This window comes from Myotis nattereri (assembly GCF_964212035.1).
Source record: "Myotis nattereri genome assembly, chromosome: 2".
NCBI lineage: Eukaryota > Metazoa > Chordata > Mammalia > Chiroptera > Vespertilionidae > Myotis > Myotis nattereri.
In genome coordinates this window covers 139,385,791-139,405,542 of record NC_138076.1, presented here as the reverse complement: position 1 = coordinate 139,405,542, position 19,752 = coordinate 139,385,791, and positions in this window count along the sequence as shown.

Here is a 19,752-nt window from a genome sequence, read left to right as displayed (position 1 = left end):
GTAAGCACAAAATAGTACTTTGTGGATAATTTCAAGATACAAGACATTTTGAAAATTCCACCATAAATAAAATTGTTTAAATGAATAAATATTTTGCTTCATGATTTTTTGAAAGAATACCCTTAATGGAATTAGCACAGTCACTGACATAAAATCTTTAAGGTAGGACTGAAAGTAACAAAGCAGTTGGCTTAGAGGATAAATCTGAATATTTACCATCTCATGGACTCAGTTTATGTCCTGTTGATGTCTCAAATTAAAAAAAGCATGTTTCCATTTTTATAATATTTCAAGGGAACCTGCTAAATAAAATTGTCCCTTTAAGTGCTGTACCATATAATGTCAGTTTGTGTGTGTGTGGAGGAAGATAGAAATTATTCAGGACAATAACATTTGCTTAAACAAAAAAGAACATTACATTATTTTAATACCTATAGTACATCATAAATCATGAATTAGGTAATATTTACTTTATCTACTTGCCTGAAAAAAATCTTGATACATTAATGTATTAATGTTTTCAATAAAATATTCAAAAATATTGAACTGATTTTTTTTGTATTGTTCAAGTGCTGCTTTTAAGAAAACATACACAAACTATATAGTAAAGTGAACCAAACTGCAATTGGCTTCCTTCTTTTCACAGCCTGTTTGATCTTATTAAGCATAGTTTGCGTGTGTGTGTGTGTGTGTGTGTGTGTATGTGGTGGGCATGGATCTTTTATTGTTCATCCCTTAAGATGAAAAAAATAGAACAATTATGTGGAAAATTAGGTTGAGATTATCATTGGGATAATTTTCACAAGTTTATCATTGAGAGAAAGAAACAAGCAATATGGTTGAAGCATCTAAAGTAACTGTGCACGGAGAGCACTACAAATAATTGTTTCATCTTCTAACGTGGATATTAGTTTAAAATTGCCAAGGGTTTATAGTTATGTCTGTTAACCGAGCAAAGTGGCCAGACTCTGCTACAGCTTGCCAATCATACTGTTCTCAGAAAGGTTTTCCCTTCTTTCTGATGTGATTTTTTTCTTGAGCTTATCCAGTTGTAAGACTTAAAAGAATAGAAATTATTCTATAAAGGGAAGGAGAGGGGGGAGGCTGAGTACAAAAAAATAATGTGGCCACTGTCACTCTGTTGGCATCTGGTCTAGTATGGAATACTGGCTTTTAGCACACAGGCAAGTCTTTTTTGTCCATGATTTGGGAGTGTGAGGAGAATTTAAGAGAACACAATAGAGTTTCACATGTAGGTGCAACATGAATTGGAGTTATTCACTTTTTTTAGACGCTGTGCTAGGTACATTTTTCTCCTTTCTATATTTCTATGGCAGGGGTAGGGAACCTTTTTATTTTGCCAAGGGTCATTTGGATATTTATAAAATCATTCACAGGCCATACAAAATTATCAACTTAAACATTAGCTGCTATATTTGCTCAGACATTTAATTAACTCACCCCAAGTGCCTTGGCAGGAGCAGACCAATGATTTCTCGGGCCTCACAGGGCTCATGGGCTGGGTGTTCCCCACCCTTGTTCTATGGAGAGGTTGCAGTTTTGCTGTTGTTCTTAGTAACGTTAGAATAAAAAGGACTATCCAAAGATCGGCTTGTGTTTTAAAGGTCAGTTTTAAAACACAGTGCCATGCTGAGTTCTATTTAATAAAAGTAAGCAGAGAATATTAGGTAATTTTTAATTCAAGTGAATAAAAATTAACTTTCTTACCAAACCCCAGTTATTGCTATAACTGGTAGATGTGTTTGCTATTCTCAGTGGATATTATCATGCCTAAAAGTATTTAGTTAAGAGTTTTCCAGCGGTCTGGATTTAATACAGGTGGTGATCAATGTATCAACAAAGACAATACTCTCCCTGCCAGCTTGCTCAATGCATCTCATTTTCAGTGCAGTAACATGGAAGGCTGGTGTCTACTCAGAAACAGCTCAGCACAGCATGTGACTTGCAGCCATGCACACTGTTCTGACATGGGGACTTCAGAAATTGGTTCTCTAGTAGTCCAGACACAGAAAAGTCTTTTCTTCTCCAAGGAAGTGGGGGGTGGGGGGGAGGAGTGATATTGGCAAAATAATCACGTAAGGACAGGATTTTGTCATCTATAAATCCCTGAAGTGAACTGGGCTGCCACTGACCCCTTATCAGACCACCTCACCTCAGCTGATGGAAAAATACAACCAACAGTCAAATTTCTAGGAGCAACCAGGTAAATGTTCTCTTTACTATCTACAAACCTGATGGGAAGGGGGTTCTTAGGAAATAAGAGTAGAAAGAGATTCCTGGGAAATGCAAACTCACTGGGTTACATAGGACACTGTCCAGTGAGGTTATGGAAATGGGGAAGTACTATTTGGAAGCAAGTGGCTTTAGTTATGGTTAAGGTGTCTTGAGTGCTCCTATTTTTTTTTCTCATTTGAAAGATGCAAGTCAGATAAAATTAGTGGTTGTATTATACCCATAAGTTCTTTAAGATGGCATTTTTACAAATACTTAATCTGGGAATGGTATTCCTTGAAAATCTTTCTTTGGGTTATAACAATTACTAGATTAAAGTAGTAATTTAAATATCTGCCTTTCAGAGATGCTATTTCTGGGAATGATGCTAGAGTAAAGCTATTTGTAACTTCAGAAAAGTCCTGCTCAAATGGCAAAGTACCTCTGAAATATCACCACTGAATGTTCCCACATTGTTGCAAAAAAACCACTAAACATCAAATTTATAGCCTTTAAGAATTCTAATTAGATATTTTAGTTGACTACTGATTTAATTGTTTAATAATATGGTACATTTGCTGAGCAGAGATCTTGAATTTAATCCAAAGTCTAAACTATGTTTAAAATTACTAATGTATTGCACTCTTTTTCATTTTACTTGCCACATCTGTAAAATGGGTTAAATGACAGCTTATGATAAGATTTGCCGAAACCGGTTTGGCTCAGTGGACAGAGCGTCGGCCTGCAGACTGAAGGGTCCCAGTTTCGATTCCGGTCAAGGGCATGTACCTGGGTTGCAGGCACATCCCCAGTAGGAGATGTGCAGGAGGCAGCTGATCGATGTTTCTCTCTCATCGATGTTTCTAACTCTCTATCTCTCTCCCTTCCTCTCTGTAAAAAAATCAATAAAATATATTAAAAAAAGATTATAGTTACCACTAAAATTATTATATTATGTTAAAATATAAAAATAATCTTTTTGTAAAGAAAAGTAAACCTTATTTCCACTTATGATAATTTATTTCATTCAAAACTAAGTGGGAAATAATGATAAAACAGCAACTAGCCATACTGAGTAGTTATAATGCAAACTAGAGGCATGGGGGTGGTCCCTCAGCTCGGCCTGGTCCCCCTCACAACCTAGGACCCCTCGGGGGATGTCCAACTGCCGGTTCGAACATCCCTCTTGAAATCCCGGACTGCTGGCTCCTAACAGCTCACCTGACTGCCTGCCTGCCTGATCGTCCCTAACCACTCAGCCTGCCTGTCTCATTGCCCCTAACTGCTCACCAGCCTGCCTGATCACCCCTAACCACCTCTGCCTCAGCCCCGGCCTCCATGGCTTCATCCAGAATGACATCCGGAAGGTTGTTTGGCTGTCTGGTCTAATTAGCATATTATGCTTTTATTATTATAGATAAGAACATTGAGGCTTAAGGAGCTTAATAATTTGTCCAAGAGCAAATTATTTGGGCTGGCTATTTGGGCTTCTACACAGCACATGTTCCAGGAGACTCAGATAGAAGTTACAAGGCTTCTTATGACCTAACATTGGAAGTCCCAGAATATTGCATCTGCAGCATTCTTCTGGTCAAACAAATAACTAAAGCCAGCCTAGAATCACTGAGAAGCACATTAAACTTCCCTTTTCAATGGGAGAAATAGTAATTAATTTGTAGCCACATCTAATCTACCACAATAACTAGTATACACTTGCTGTCTCTATTTCCTTACCTTTCACCTGTGCCACCCATTCACCAAAATCTGGCTTTGCCTCTGTCACCATCCATGGTCAAGACTCCTTCAAATCTATGAACTGTTCCTGTGCTGGGCAAGCTTACATCTCCAGCCCAGATGCCTTCCTTGATCTTTAGAGTTGTATGTCCAACTGATCTTTAGACCTCAATGGCACCTCCAGCTAAATGTGTTTAAATTAAATTAAACTCATGCAGCTCTGCCCGTCTCCCCTGCCTTTTAACCTGGCTCCTTTTCCGTGTTGACTCTTCAGTGAGTGATGTCACCAGTTATGTAAACAAGACACTTAGGCCACACTTCTGATACTTCAATCTTCCTAACCTCTTGTCTAATTCATTACACAATTCTATGAATTTACTCTCCTAAATCCCTCTTAAAGCTCTACTCTCAATATAAACTATGGTTATCTCTATCCAGGAGTATTATAATATCCTCTTAACCTGTCCGCCTATGTTTTCTCTGGATCTCCCACTTCTGGAGACAAAAGTTTTCCTTTTCTCAGGCCATGTGGCTCAGGTGGGATTGACTGTACTTCCTGGCTCCAGAAAAGAGCAAGTCAACAGGCCTGACCTTGAGTATGTTCTCTTCCTTGGCCATAATGGTTGTTTCATAGATAGTCATGTGATCAAGTTGTTCCTTCAGTGACAGTCCCTGGTGATAATGTGTGATATTTTTTACTGTAGGTTGCCAGCTTGCATTTTCTCTCCAGGAGAGGAAATTCTGCCTAAATATAAAGCCAACACAGTAAAAAGCTGAGCTGTAATGCAGAGAGATGTATTCCTGGAAATATAATTAAGTATCTGTACCCTAAAATGCCCGAATACCTGCTCTTGACCATGCTTTCCAATTTTAAAGTCAATAAATAATTTTTGTCCTTAATCCAGTGTAAGTGGAAACTTTGTTAATTGGAACTGAAGGAATCATGCCTAATACCACTCTGGTCTTTTCTGCCTATTCTAGCCAGAGAAATCAACTCAAAATATTCATCTGGTCATGTCAATCACCCCATTTTCCTCTTATTTATTGTACATAGGTTAATGATAGACAAAACTTAATGTGACCTTCCAGTTTCTGCATGTCTATCTCCTATCTATCTCTCTAGCATTATCTCTTTCTAGAGGTAATGTCAAAACCCTGCTCTCTTCTCTCTGGACACATAAGGGACTTTTTATCCATCACCACATTCTCTCTTGCCAAAGGAGCTTTACACATTCTCTCCATCTGCAGTCCTCTCCACCTTTAACACATCTAGTCAATTCCCAACCTTCTTTTAGATCTCAAATCAAGCATTAATTCTAAGGCAAATTTTCCTTGAACTCTTTCACAGGATCATGTCTTTTTATTCTATGATCTCAAAATACCGTATACCCCTTCTATGTTGTATATCTCATAATTGCAATTATTCAGTAATTTGTGTGATAATTAACATTTGTTTCCTCCACCATGAAAAGCAAGGACCTGTTCTTGCTCAACCCTGTGTGCCCTGGACGATAGTAGGATATTTTGTGTATGTCTATGAATGAATTTATATTGTTGAAGCATTTGTTGTGAAAAAGCATTCCCATTTTCCAAACTTTCTCCTTCATAGACTACTTTCTTTACACCATTTTTACTTTTCTACTGGTTCTCTAACTTTCTGCTTTATGTTAGTTTCTTGTTCTGACATTTCTTATACTGGCCAATCTTTGTATATTTGTTTCTCAGGGTTTCATTGTGTGGCCTCTTTTCTTTCTGGTCTTCTGTGGGCCTTTTCTACTTTCATAGCTTCCCCTCATATGGTAGAGGTTTTTCTATCATTTCCTCATCCATACCTTTTCTAAGAGACACTGCTCCCCCACACAACCTTGATTGGCATGATTGATCTTTTCATTAACTGTTAATCAGTTAGAGATGGATATCTGAGTGGAAGACAAAAAATCCATAGATTGACCAACATTTATGAAATGCATAGTTTAATTGCAATGCATGAATTGAGATAAACAGATTCTTTTTACCAGAAATTCAGACTCAGAGAAATAAATTACCGTTTAATAGTGGGAACTAAACTGAAAGGAGGGGTTGATAGGTCATGCATAGACTGAAATTATGCGGTAATATACAAGTTAGGTAAACCAAAGAAGCCCATTGGTAGAGGGATAGAGTGAATTGAGCACCCACTATGTGCCTGCTATTTGTAGTAGATCTAGAGCCTGGACAAAAGTTGAATGTGCTTCCCACTAATTCACCACTAATTAGCTGAGGGGACTTAGGTAAGTTTCTGAAATTCTCAAAAGCTGTTTTCTTAACTGTAAATGTGGATAATAATACAATATAAATCATAGAATTTGTGAGGGTTGCATGATATAAGGCATATATGTGATATCTGTAGCTTAGTGCCTAATACATAATACTCAAAAATTATAATTAATGAAAGAAAGAATAATGGTTGAGACTTCATCATTTAGAATGAAGATTCATAAGTGCCTGGTGTGGGGATCTTTGGGACTACCCTGGTTGCAAGACAGTCACCTGGCCCTTGGACCAAATAAGATTCCCTTATTACTTGTTTTGAATCCTATGAATCCTATATATGAGCTACTTAAGTGTAGTTGTAACTAAAAGAATCACATTAACCATCCTCCAAATATTAATCAGCAAGATTTTCTTAAGAAGGCCATTCAAAATTTTAGTGGGCAACTGAACCTTTCTACCTTAATGGCAATCTCAACATGAACAAAATTGAACTCATCTTCTACATTCCCACTTTTGTGACATCATATGCATATGTGAGCATGCAAATTTAAAATAATTTTTATTTCTCTCATTTCCCTCAAAGAATTACTTTAGTTGTTCAAGAACATAACACAAAAAGAATTGTAAAAAGAATAGTATTAATACCAATAGAAACAATTTGTATTTTCTTAATAAGCATAATTTTCCACACTGTAATTTATGAAATTAGTCTGATTTCTATAGTTTTACCTACATTTAATGAAATATGCTTTCTTTTCTACTTAAAAGAGTTGTTTTGAATTGAACATCTTATAATCAATGCAATTTTAGGGTCAAGAAATGTTGACCCTAAGCAAAAGTTAAGAAAGGACATTTATTAAATACTTCTTTTATACAAGGAACTGGGTTTTACATGCATTATTAATTTTTATCACTAATAGATAAAAATAATTACTTCTACTCATGGAGTGACTGCTATCCCTGAAACAGCTTTCAGAGTCTCATATGCATAATATATAACTAAGCATATAAACAGTTCAATGATATGGGTACTACCTACTCCAGACTAGAGCTGATGAAGGGCTCACAGACAGAAAATAATGTAACATGATTAATTTATAAGTGAGGTTCTGGTAAACCTTCCACTTATGGATCTATACAGCAACTACAGAATTCAGTGAAAATTTGAAGCAAGGAAAGTATCTTAATAAAGCTACTAAAATCTTAAAAATGGGATGTATTTTAGAGGGAAAGAGTGGGTGAGGAGTTAACGGATTAACCAAAGAACTTATATGCATACAATAGTCTGGGAGGGGAGTGAGAGTAGAGTGGAGGGGGGGCTCATTGGGGTGGGGAGGGACATCTGTAATACTTTCAACAATAAAGATTTTTTTTTAATGGTGTCTTAAGATTTCGGTAGTTTGGAAATGGGAGAGGGGAGAGTTAGGAGGACTAATTAAGAGAATATTTGTAATGGCCCATATAAAAGGTGACATTGTCCTTTAACCCCTGCTGAGTTGTGCAGCACAAGGGCAGTGAGGTGTTTCTCAATGAAAGTTGTTGACTGATTGAACCACTGAGGTTGTGTCTGCATGATGCCAGACATCTGGATATAGAGTAAAATTCAGTCATCCAGATGTTTTGGTTACATGATATGTTGCCATCAAACATTTAAAACTTTTTGACTGCCTTTACTTTTTCATCCATAAGAATCGCATTGAGTTAACTCAGCTTGAGCATGTACCAGTTGCTATTCCTTGAATTTTCACCAGGGAATGGTCATCAGGTTGCCAGTGTAGATGAATCACTAGAATGTAAACAGTGGTATAGCAGGCAGGTGAATATTGAAAAAAGTGAGAACTAGCAAAACATGAAGAAAGCGAAAGCTTCATATTATCAGAAATGCATTTTAAACACTATTTGCTGTGTCTTTTTCTTTTTTTATTCAAAGAATTTTCATTGGGTTGGGTGTCTCAAGCTTACAGCATTACAGTTCTCTAAGTAACTATTATTTTTTCACATCAAAGCTAACTCCTTGGAAATATTTCACAGATAATTAAATGTTAACACTTTCCTTCTGTGCACAGTTAAATGTGATATAAAAGTAAAGCATTGTAAAACCATATTGAGTTCAGTAAAAGTAAATTTTATCCTCCTAAACAACTATATTGCATCTAACAATGTATTTGAAAATCTAATTCTGATAAAACTATACTGCTGCAGTCAAGTAATATGGTGGTAACATAACATAAATATACCTCTATTCTTTGAAAAATTTGTCTCCAAAGCAACATATATAACTTGAATATAAGAATATATTAATTTATCATTGAAGATAATGGCATTAATCAAATTCATGCTATGTCCATATGGTAACCTGATTTGTTGAGAAGTAAAAGTTTGAGTAAAATAACTGGTTAACTGGATATTTGTGTGCATGGAAATAAAGAGATTAGTTGGTATGGGGTTGGCCTTTTTATTCTTGACTCACTTATTTGGCTTTACATTCTGTGCATAAGGATAATATTACCTGGGAAGATGAGCTATCTACACAAAAACATGACAAGGAGAATTAAGGTAATTTCCTGGATAACTAAGACTCCACCAACTTTATTAGTATATTTTGGAAGGAACATGAGTTCTTGGCTAAAAAATATTAAAAGTATGTGTTTTTTCTTACTAGGGAGGCTTTGAAGTTCCTCGAATGCAGAACTATTCTGTCTCCCTGATACATAATCTTGCTTGAGACACAAAAGTGGATAAAATAAATGGTCATTGAATAAATTTCTATTCTCATATGAATGTATATACATGAGTAGAATATCTATTGGAAGAATTCAAACTTTTTTCCATCTCTAATTGCAGATCAGAACATCCATCCTGTTTGAAATGTTATAATCTCTTTCAGAAAGACAGGATATATGATAGGAATGGTCTCATACAAATTTAGAATCAATTCAACTTGAAGAAATGAGTATCTGTAATTGCATCAAAACAGTTTGCCAACATTTGAATGGCAGTAATTTTTTTTTTAAGTTACATGAAGAATTTTGAAAATCTTTCAGGCTTGCTATGCTGGAGGGATAAATGTCTTTTATATTGACATGTTGCCAACTCAAAGCATCTAAAAGTCCTTTCAGAATTACATATAAACAAGACTCATTTCACCCACCTCTGGGCTGGAATGTGACAGCTGGTTCAAGTAAGCATAGCAACACCACACAACAATGTCAAACAGGATGAGTGGCTTAACCAATCAAAAATAGAGCATCAAAGTAAAACTGTTCAAATTAGATTTCTGCCCACGACAGAAAGGTTAAATGTTCTGTACTGGTTTAAAATCCCTAGAATCCATGATGACCACAAAGGTCATGTTAGTGAAGCTAACTGAATTCAAGGTGTTATTAAACAGCTCAAAAGTTCTTTCATATCACATAGGGACTTTTTGTGGTTTTCTGACCCAACATAGAGGATATAGAAAGCTATGTGTCTAGTAGTTAAGTGAATGAGCTATGATGTAAAAGAGACCTTGGTCAAGTCACAAGTTCCCACTTTATAAATTAACAAGACTTTCCCTCTCTATGCTTTATTTTTTGCAGTCCTAACATAGAGCTCTTAATCACCTCTGCAAGCTGTTTTTAGTTGTGTATCAAGCTCTGAAATCAATTGCTAGTGCATAGAACATATGCCATACCCAGAGATAATTAATTTTACCTATTAGGGGTCAGAAAAATTTATACAAAATGCTGGGGAGGGGATTTTGAGAAATATTTCCCAATATACTCAACTATCCTTAACCTAGGGATCTGACAAGTGTTTGGCCCATAGTCTAGTTTATTTTAAGATATTTTAATAATAGTGTTTTGGTGGGATGTTGCTGAAGCACAAAGGCACCTGGAACACATTCCTTTATTTTCCCTCTCTCCCTCTAAATCCCTTTCGAGGGATTAAATACCATAACCAGAACTTATGTCTAGGTAGAACCAGAGAAAATATAAACATACTAATCTTTCCTTTTTCATTTGTTTCTGCCTAGCAATAAATATTTAATCAAAATTTCAAAATGAGTTGTTTCAAACTCATTTAACAAACTCTAGAATTTTCAGGTATTAATGTTTATATATAAATTTATATATACTCTAATATTAAAGTTATTTAAATATATTACCTAAAATTATTATTTTTTTATTTTCATTAATTTACACATTTTATTAAAATATTACTTTCAACACCAAAGACTATATCTTTCCAGCCCATCTCTTTCCTGAACTGTGTCTTCATTCTTTTAATTAATAAATGAAGATATACTTTTATTATGTTTTCACAATATAAAGTAAATTCTGAAATATTAATAAATATATGTGAGAATATAATACAAAAGAGCTATGAAAACTGCTTTGTAATAATCTTTAGAGAAAAATATCTGAGTTACACTTTGAAATCATATTCTAGTGATTGGCATACATGATCTACAATCATATTACAAATACAGTGCTCTTCAATCTATCTGGGTTTATATGGCTATTCCAGCACATGAGAAAAGATAATTTTTTTTATCAATTAAATCTTTATTGTTCAGATTATTACATTTGTTCCTCTTTTTTCCTCCCATAACTCCCCTCCACCCAGTTCCCACCCCACCCTCCTCCCTCACTCCCCATCCACTGTCCTCATCCATAGGTGCACGATTTTTGTCCAGTCTCTTCCCGCATCCCCCTCACCCCTTTCCCTCCCCAAGAATAGCCAGTCCACTCCCTTTCTATGCCCCTGATTCTATTATAATCACCAGTTCATTCTGTTCATCAGATTATTCACTTGATTTTCAGATTCACTTGTTGATAGATGTGTATTTGGTGTTCATAATTTGTATCTTTACCTTTTTCTTCTTCCTCCTCTTCTTAAAGGATAAAAGATAATTTTTAATTCTTACTTGAGTGTGGTAAGTAAATTCATCTTTTTCTTTTTCTTTTTTTTTTAATCAATGTATAACAAAATTATAATGGCAAGACATAGCTCACCAAAACTTAAATGCATAGGATTCTAATTGTTAATCTAATCCTCTCTGGAGGTTAATTCTTAAAATCATGGCTATTAAGTTTCATGTGTTATATTTACTGTGGCACTTGGGAACATTGACAAAGGATTGAGTATCTCTGGTATGTCCATTCTAGCTTTACTCAGTGTGCAATATCACTTACTGGTAAGTTATATGAAAGACTTCTATTTTTATGATGGTATGCTTTTCAATTACTTTATATGTTAGCTTCAAGTAAATGTTTTGTCAAAAGTAATGACATTTTCTAAACCATTGTAAAGTCTTTCTGGAGTACTTGAACTATACACTCCTTGCTATTGATGGACAAAGATTGACAGTGCATTTCGATGAAGGGACTAGGGATATAATTGCCTCATTATTTTTTTTCATTTTACTTTTTTCCAAGTTTTCTAAATGGACACTTTTATTTAAAAAATTAAACAGTGCAAAGCAATTTATATAAACTCTTCTTATATAACCACTAGTGGCCTCGTGCACAAAATTTGTGCATGAGGAGGGAGGTCCCTCAGCCCAGCCTTCACCCTCTCCAATCAGAGACCCCTTGGGGGATGTCCGACCACAGGGATTGGGCCTAAGCCGGTGGTCAGACATCCCTCTCACAATCTGGGACTGCTGGCTTCTAACTGCTCACCTGCCTGCCTGCCTGATTGCCCCTAACTACCTCTGCCAGCCTGCCTGATTGCCCCTAACTACCTTCCCCTGCTAGCCTGATCTCACCCCCAACTGCCCTCCCCTGCTTCCCTGGTTGTCCCCAATTGCCCTCTCATGTTGGCCTGATCTCACCCCAACTGTCCCCCCCTGACAGCCTGGTTGCCCCCAACTGCCCTCCCCTGCCATCCTGATCACCCCTAACTGCCTCTGCCTTGGCCTCCACCACCATGACTTTGTCCAGAAAGAAGTTGGATGTCCAGAAGATGGCTGGTTGACCCGGTCTAATTAGTATATTACCCTTTTAGTAGTATAGATAAATTATATAGGATAGGATTGCTTAAATGGGGGGCGGGGAGAGCTTTTTTCAGCAGGAGGAGATGCTCTTGGCAGACAAAAACACATAAGCCCTATATCTGGACTGATAGCCAGCCATATGCACTATACTACCAAACCGATCATGAAAAAAATGAATTGCTTTCTTACACCTTACACTAGTGGTCAGCAAACTGCGGCTTGAGAGCCACATGCAGCTCTTTGGCCCCTTGAGTGTGGCCCTTCCTAAGCCTTAGGAGTACCCTAATTAAGTTAATAACAATGTACCTACCTATATAGTTTAAGTTTAAAAAATTTGGCTCTCAAAAGATATTTCAATCATTGTACTGTTGATATTTGGTTCTGTTGACTAATGAGTTTGCCTACCACTGCCTTACACCAAACAGCTGTTGCCTGTAAAACCCCTCCTCAGCCCCCACCTTAGGTTCTGCCTTCACAGTTCACCCAGATTATGTTCTGATTGGTTGGTTTCTATGCCAGTCAGATCAAAAGCTCCACCTCCTAGGCAGCCATTGGCTCCTGGCACTTCATCCAGATTTGGTTCTGATTGGTCGGTTTCTATGCCAGTCAGTGTTCCCAGGCCTATCTCTGAGCCTGATCGAAGAGGCGGGCTGATCAGTAGCCCCCCACCCCCACCCCCCACCAGGCCCTGCTGCTGGCGGCTGCCTGCGGAGTGGGGAGAGAAAGAGAGAGGCAACGGCTGATCAACAGCTGCCATGGAGGCTGGGGATCAGACCCTGCCTCTTTCTCTGCTGACCTCTCTCCTGGCCTGACCTGCAGCCCCCACAGCAGTCAGTGCTAGGTCCCCACGGCAACACAGCACTGACTTCTGGTTTGGTCAAGCCTTGGTCATTGTGGATGTTATGGACCCTGGCTCATATATACATACATACATATGTATATGTATATATATATATATATATATATATATATATATAGAGAGAGAGAGAGAGAGAGAGAGAGAGAGAGAGAGAGAGAAAGGCCCATTGCACGAAGATTCGCACAATAGGCGTTCCTTCTCCTGGCTGCTGGCACCGGTTTTTCTCTGGCACCCAGGACCCAGGCCTTTGGTCCGGCCACAGCAGCGAGGCTTGGCTTCTCTGCTTGGGCCACAGCAGCGAGGTTTGGCTGCAGTGGAGAAGCCAAACCTCTTCAGTCTTCAGTTGTCTTCAGTATTCGCTCTGCGCCTGCATATGCAAATTAACCACCATCTTTGTTGGGTTAATTTGCATACTCATCCTGATTGGCTGGTGGGCATAGCGGAGTGACACCAATTTGCATGTTTCTCTTTTATTAGTGTAGATATATATTATTCAAGCTATAATTTCTCTTTTAGATAGTTGACTTTGGAAAGCAGCCCTAATGTTTTATGTGCTGTTTGCACAGGGATACATCTACTCTGATCATACGAAGGAAGAATACCTTGGGAGAAAAGGGAGATGCTCATTAGGGCAGGCTCTGGGATACTTCCCACCCTTAGTGTGCTTATACAGAAATCTTTGTGAAAGCTACCTTGAGAGAGTCTCTTGCCCTACTGCCCCAGTGATCATGCAGACCATCCCCTAGGGAATTGTCCCATCCCACATATTATTTGTGTTCAGGATATCTTCAAGAAGAAACTTGATGCTAATTTAAAGACACAGAAAAAATATCAACTTAATAAAAAAATGTATTCCAAGTCTATTTCATGGCCAAGAATAGGTACTAATAATCATAACTCTAGCATCTCTTTTAGCCTTCTAATGCAAAAATTGGTTTTAGTTTACTGTAGTATAATAGCTAATGTTAGTCCCCTTTGGATAATTTTAAGTATTTTTTTGTAATTGTAAAACAGATTGATTCATATATCCAAGAATCTAATCAAAATTCAAATGTGGGTGTATTACCATTGTATCTCTAGTATTTTTTTTTTTTAGACAAAGCTATTTCCCCCTGTAAAAACAGGTTCTTAGAATAATTTAAAGAATATTTCAGAAGTCCTAGGAAAATATTAGTCTTTACTGAAGGCTAGAAATGAGTGACTTGTAACACTTTAATAAAATCCACAAAACAACACAAGGACACACACTTCATGTGAATTTTCTAATGGAATTACAGAAATTTTTTTTCTAATGAAAATGATAGTCTGACTTTCAGTGATGAAGAGAAGCTAAATGAAGAAAATGTTTTGGTGGGATGTTGCTGAAGCCCAAAGGCACCTGAAACACATTCCTTTATTTCCCTCTCTCCCTCTAAATCCCTTTCTAGGTTTTGGCTCTTGTTTTTATTATAGTGGCATATACCTTCATACTTGAAATATTCTCCCAGTGCATTATGAACCCTAAATAACTGTGAGTAATGTCTGTAATGCTTGCCTCCTAAAGGACTTAAGCTGGCCCGCATAGTTTATAGATGATAAACTGGGAGTCAATCTTTCACTGCAATGATGTATTCACTGCACTAAGAACCATCTCCATTGTAAATTAATTCTTGAAACACTGGGCCATAAATGTCATCAGTATCATTACCCAATCTGCTTCCAGAAGCAGCGACTCTGTCATCCTGCTGCAGGTGCTAGCTTCTAAAAGCAAGGTGCTCCAAGCCAAACACATTAAACCATGACTCCATTCTTAGGGGCAACTCCTTTCAAAGGCCTCTCTACTTTATGCTGCTTGGCAAAGAGATTAATGGATGCCGTTTCTGATATGCAACTGGCTTCAAGGTTTTATTTTGCCCTTTTAGAAGGAGGCACCCTTGAGTGCCTCTTACAGATATATTTCCCAAATGTTCCTTCTTTAGAAGAATATGCTAGGTCAGTCAGAATTCATTCTCTTTATTCCTCTGTTTGGCACATATGGACGTAAAATATAACTAGTTGTCAGGTCTTTATGGAGTCACCAGTGTGCAGAGAAATTACTTGAGATTATGTGCAAGAACTCGACAATATCGGGCTGCCCTGGAGTAGCTTAGGTTTATGAAGGATGAGAAACAATCCTAACATGTTGAATCAGAGAACAAATAATAAGTAAAACAAATTTCAGCTGTTAGTTACTTAGGGCACTCATCATACATTTTTTCAGTGTTTATTGGGGGGGAAATGTTTTGGGGAAATAAGAGTTACTTACTGGTTTAAATCCTTGACATACAGTTTGTTGAACAGTACTTCATTTGAAATAGTACATTGATTCCATAATTGCTAGGCAGAGCGGAGAAGAATTTTAAAAGTAAGTTGTTTGGGGTTTTTTTGTCTTGAGATAGTCTCTTCTTTTTAAACTGACTGGATTAACTCAGTGGAAAGAGCTAAAGGATGCTTCTATCTGGTGAAAAACTTTCAGAGCTGCCAAAGAAAATTGTTATTTCTTTATTTTGCCCTCTGATTTTTTTTTATTCAAGGAAGGTACCAAAGAAGTGTTCTGCTCCTTTAAGCATTCTATAATCTTATGATTAAATCTCAGTCTCTTGGTTGGCCTATGTCTTTGGGCTGTGACCTTAACAAATGCTTCTTATCTTTATTTTCTTTCCCCTCACTTAGGTGAGACAACTAGAGGAGGCTAGAATTGGGTAATTGCTCTTCAGCCTGCATGAGACAAGGCTTTAGAAACTTATTTTTCACTGAGGAGTAAGCCTTTGCATAGAGAATTCTCTGAGCACATTTTAAAAACATAACACATAAGTAGAAGTCAAGCATTGAAGGGCTCAGGTTTGCCACTCATTACTTAAATTAGTTGAGCACAAATTTAAAATTATTCAGTTAGACTTTTGCTTCCAGGTGAATGGCTTCTGATATGTCCCTACTGACCACTTAAAGAAGCAGGACATGATTTTAGTGTCCTTATTTTTACTTCCTTATTGTCGTATTTTCCTAAGAATCCCTTCTTAAATAGAGACTGAACCTCTGCACCTCTGCCAGCTGTCCTCTGAAGCTGTCTCTCTGGTTTCTTTGAAGATTTTCTCTTCATCTTTGGTTTTCTGCATTTTGAACATGGTATGTCTAGATGTTGAAAGACTGAGCTACCTGGATCTGTGTTTTGGTGTCTGTCAGTAATTTTTGGAAAGTTTTTGGCTATTACTACTTTAAATATTTCTTGTGTTCTACTCTCCCTTTTTTCTCCTTTTGAAATAATTCTGCTATTTCAATTACTAGTATGTTATACCTTTAGAAATTGTCACATAATTCTTAGACAATCTGCTCTTTTATTACTATCTATATATAGAAAAGCCTAAGCTACTGTTCGACCATTTGACTGTTCAACTGGTAGCTTTGATGCACACTGACCACCAGGGAACAGATGCTCAACACACAGGCATGGAAACATGAAACAGACTGATGAACCTCAGAGGGAAAGGGGGAGGAGGAAGGGCAAGAAGAAATTAATCAAAGATCTTATATGCATACTAGGGTCCCTCAGCCTGACCTGCAGGGATTGGGCCAAAACCGGTGGGGTTCCTCAGCTTGGCCTGCGGGGATCAGGCCAAAACTGGCAGCCCAACATCCCTAAGGTGTCCTGGATTGTGAGAGGGTGCAGGCCAGGCCAAGGGACCCAATGGTACACGAATCCCTGCATCGGGCCTCTAGTAAATTTATAATTATTTTATAATCAGAGGAGGGACAAATTAGGAATATTCTGTTATAAATTATCTGCATCATCTCTACCCATGAATTGGACTGCTGTTATTTGAAATATACTTAGATTAGTTGTAAATGTATATTGCAGTTTTTAGGGCAATGACTAAACTTGTATAATTGATATGCTTTTTAAATAAAGTATAATTAATATCAAAAGAAAAATGAAAAAAATTACAAATATAAAATCAGGTATAAAAGTAAACATTTGTTTAGAATGAGAACAATAATTACAACAAATTATGCAAAAATTTGACAAATATCATAAATATCACCAAAATTAGAAAAATAACACTATTCCTACCAATTAACTATCTTATACATTTTATACCTTTTACTGACATTTCTTTGCCTGCATACATTTTCATCCTCTTTTCATTTGTCAATAAGTTTGTAAAACAAGTATCTATAGAAAAAATAGAAAACAATTCAGTCTTTCTTCTATTATAGCTAATAGAATTCTTCATTAATTGATTGCAGAGGTGCCTAAAAGATATGACCTCATACACACAGATGAGCTCACTTATTATAGTGTGGCTATAAGTAGTATCTTTCAACATAGGGATTCTGTTAAAATTTTGTTATATTTACTTTATGCATTTTTAAGTTGTATATAATGTATTTTCCCTTACATGAGAGAACTTCTGTTTTAACTAGGTCTCAATGAGAACTGAATCCTTCCTGACAAGTTTGTTGAGCCAATGTGTAAAATAATTTTCTGCACCATCCTATCTAATAAAAGAGAAACATGGTAAATGGTGTACGACCGCTACCCTTCCCATTGGCTAATCAGGGCAATATGCAAATTAACTGCCAGTCAAGATGGTGGCCGGCAGCCAAGCAGCTTGAAACTAACATGAGGCTTGCTTGCTTCAGTGACAGAGGACTCCAACATTCCCTGCCTGCCGCTGCAGGCCTCTGAGCTGGCAGTTTGAAACATAGTTACAAAAATAGAAGCTAAACAATACCCCAGAAACCAGCTTTCAGCTAGCTGGGATCTCAGACCTGGAGTTGATACAGAGTTTCGATTGTAGAACCGAAACAAACCAGATACCTGTTTTCAGGAGCGGAGGCCTAAGAGCTGGGAACCTCAGAGCTAAAGCTGGCTCAGAATTTAAAAAAGAAAAAGAAAAAAAGGAGCAGTTGGGAGCTTCAGTCCCAGCCCTTAGCCCCTCACCCAGACTGGCCAGGCACCCCAGTGGGGACCCCCACCCTGAAGGGTGTGTGACCAGCTGCAAACCACCATCATCCCCTCATCCAGGCTGGCCAGGCACCCCAGTGGGGACCCTCACCCTGATCCGGGACACCCTTTAGAGCAAACCAGCCAGCCCCCACCCATGAAACAGGCCTCTATTCTATATAGTAAAAGGGTAATATGCCTCCCAGCATCGGGATCAGCGGAGCCGGGAGGCCTCCCGGCACCGGGATCAGCATGACAGGGGGCAGCGCCCAAACCCTCCTGATCGCCCTGTGGCTCTGTGTGTGACAGGGGGCAGGGCCACAACCTCCCATTGGCCCTGCTCTGCTCCTGACAGTGGAAGGCGCCCCAACCCCCTGATCGGCCCTGCTCTGTGCCTGATGTGGGGAGCTCCCCAACCTCCTGATCACCCTGCGGCTCTGTGTGTGACAGGGTGCGGAGCCCCAACCCCCCCAGCCCACGGGCCCTGCTCTGTGTGTGATGGGGTAGAGCCATAACCTCCCCATCGGCCCTGCCCTGAGTGTGACAGTGGTGGCGCCCCAACCCCCTGATGGGCCCTGCTCTGTGCGTGTCAGGGGGGAGCTCCCCAAGCCCCTGATGGGCCCTGCTCTGTGCGTGACAGAGGGTGGCGCTGCATCCTCCCCATCGACCCTGCCTTGAGTGTGACAGGGGACAGTGCCCCAACCCCCCAATTGGCCCTACCCTGAGCATGACTGAGGGTGGCATCACAACCTCCCAATACACCCTGCTCTGTGCATGACAGGGGGCGGCACCCCAATTCCCCAATCGGCCCTGCTCTGAGCCCAACCAGGGGCTGCACCTAGGGATTGGGCCTGCCCTCTGCCACCCGGGAGCAGGCCTAAGCCAGCAGGTCGTTATCTCCTGAGGGGTCCCAGACTGCAAGAAGGCACAGGCCGGGATGAGAGACCCCCTTCCCTCCCCCCCCCCCCGAGTGCACAAATTTTTGTGCACCGGCCCTCTAGTATATTTATAATTTTGTTTCCACTCCACTATCTGTATGCTTCCCTCTGCTGGGACATCTTACGACGGGTCACTGACTGTATGACATGATAATTGAACCCTTGGCCTTAAGCCTTTATGTGACTGTGCCAAGTAATTTGGCACAATGAAAGCCTGTATGGGGATAGTAAACAATAATGGAACTATCTCCCAACCCAAAATTAAGCATATTTCCAACTCAAATTCCCATTAGCCAGATCATAAAAATATGAGTATATATTCTAACATACCCAACAGGAGGGGCAGCGTGATATTGTAAACTTCAAAATAGAGACAGCAATCTTAATGAATAGTAGTTAAAATGTTTTACATTTGCAAGTGACCATGTGAACACATTGTAAGGGCACCTTCTAGGACCTTCTAAGGGACTTACACAAGGGAGAAACCTTGAAGCTTTAACTTCATTGTCCTCACTGTAAATCCACCTCTGAAACAATTTTTATTTGCTGTTATCAAAACCTTGAAGTTCTTGCTTGATTTTTCCCATCTTCTCTTTGCCTCAAAATTCCAATCTATTGTCGTGTCCACCAATTCCTCCTCTGAAATTTTTCTTGCAGAGTAACTCCTATAGCTACAGGTTCTAGTATATAGGCTTCTTTATGATCTGTCTCCTTGGTGTAGCAGCCTAGTTTCCCAGCACCCAGTATTCTCCTAATCCTAAGTATCTTTTAGTCTTTAGCTGGACTAACCAAA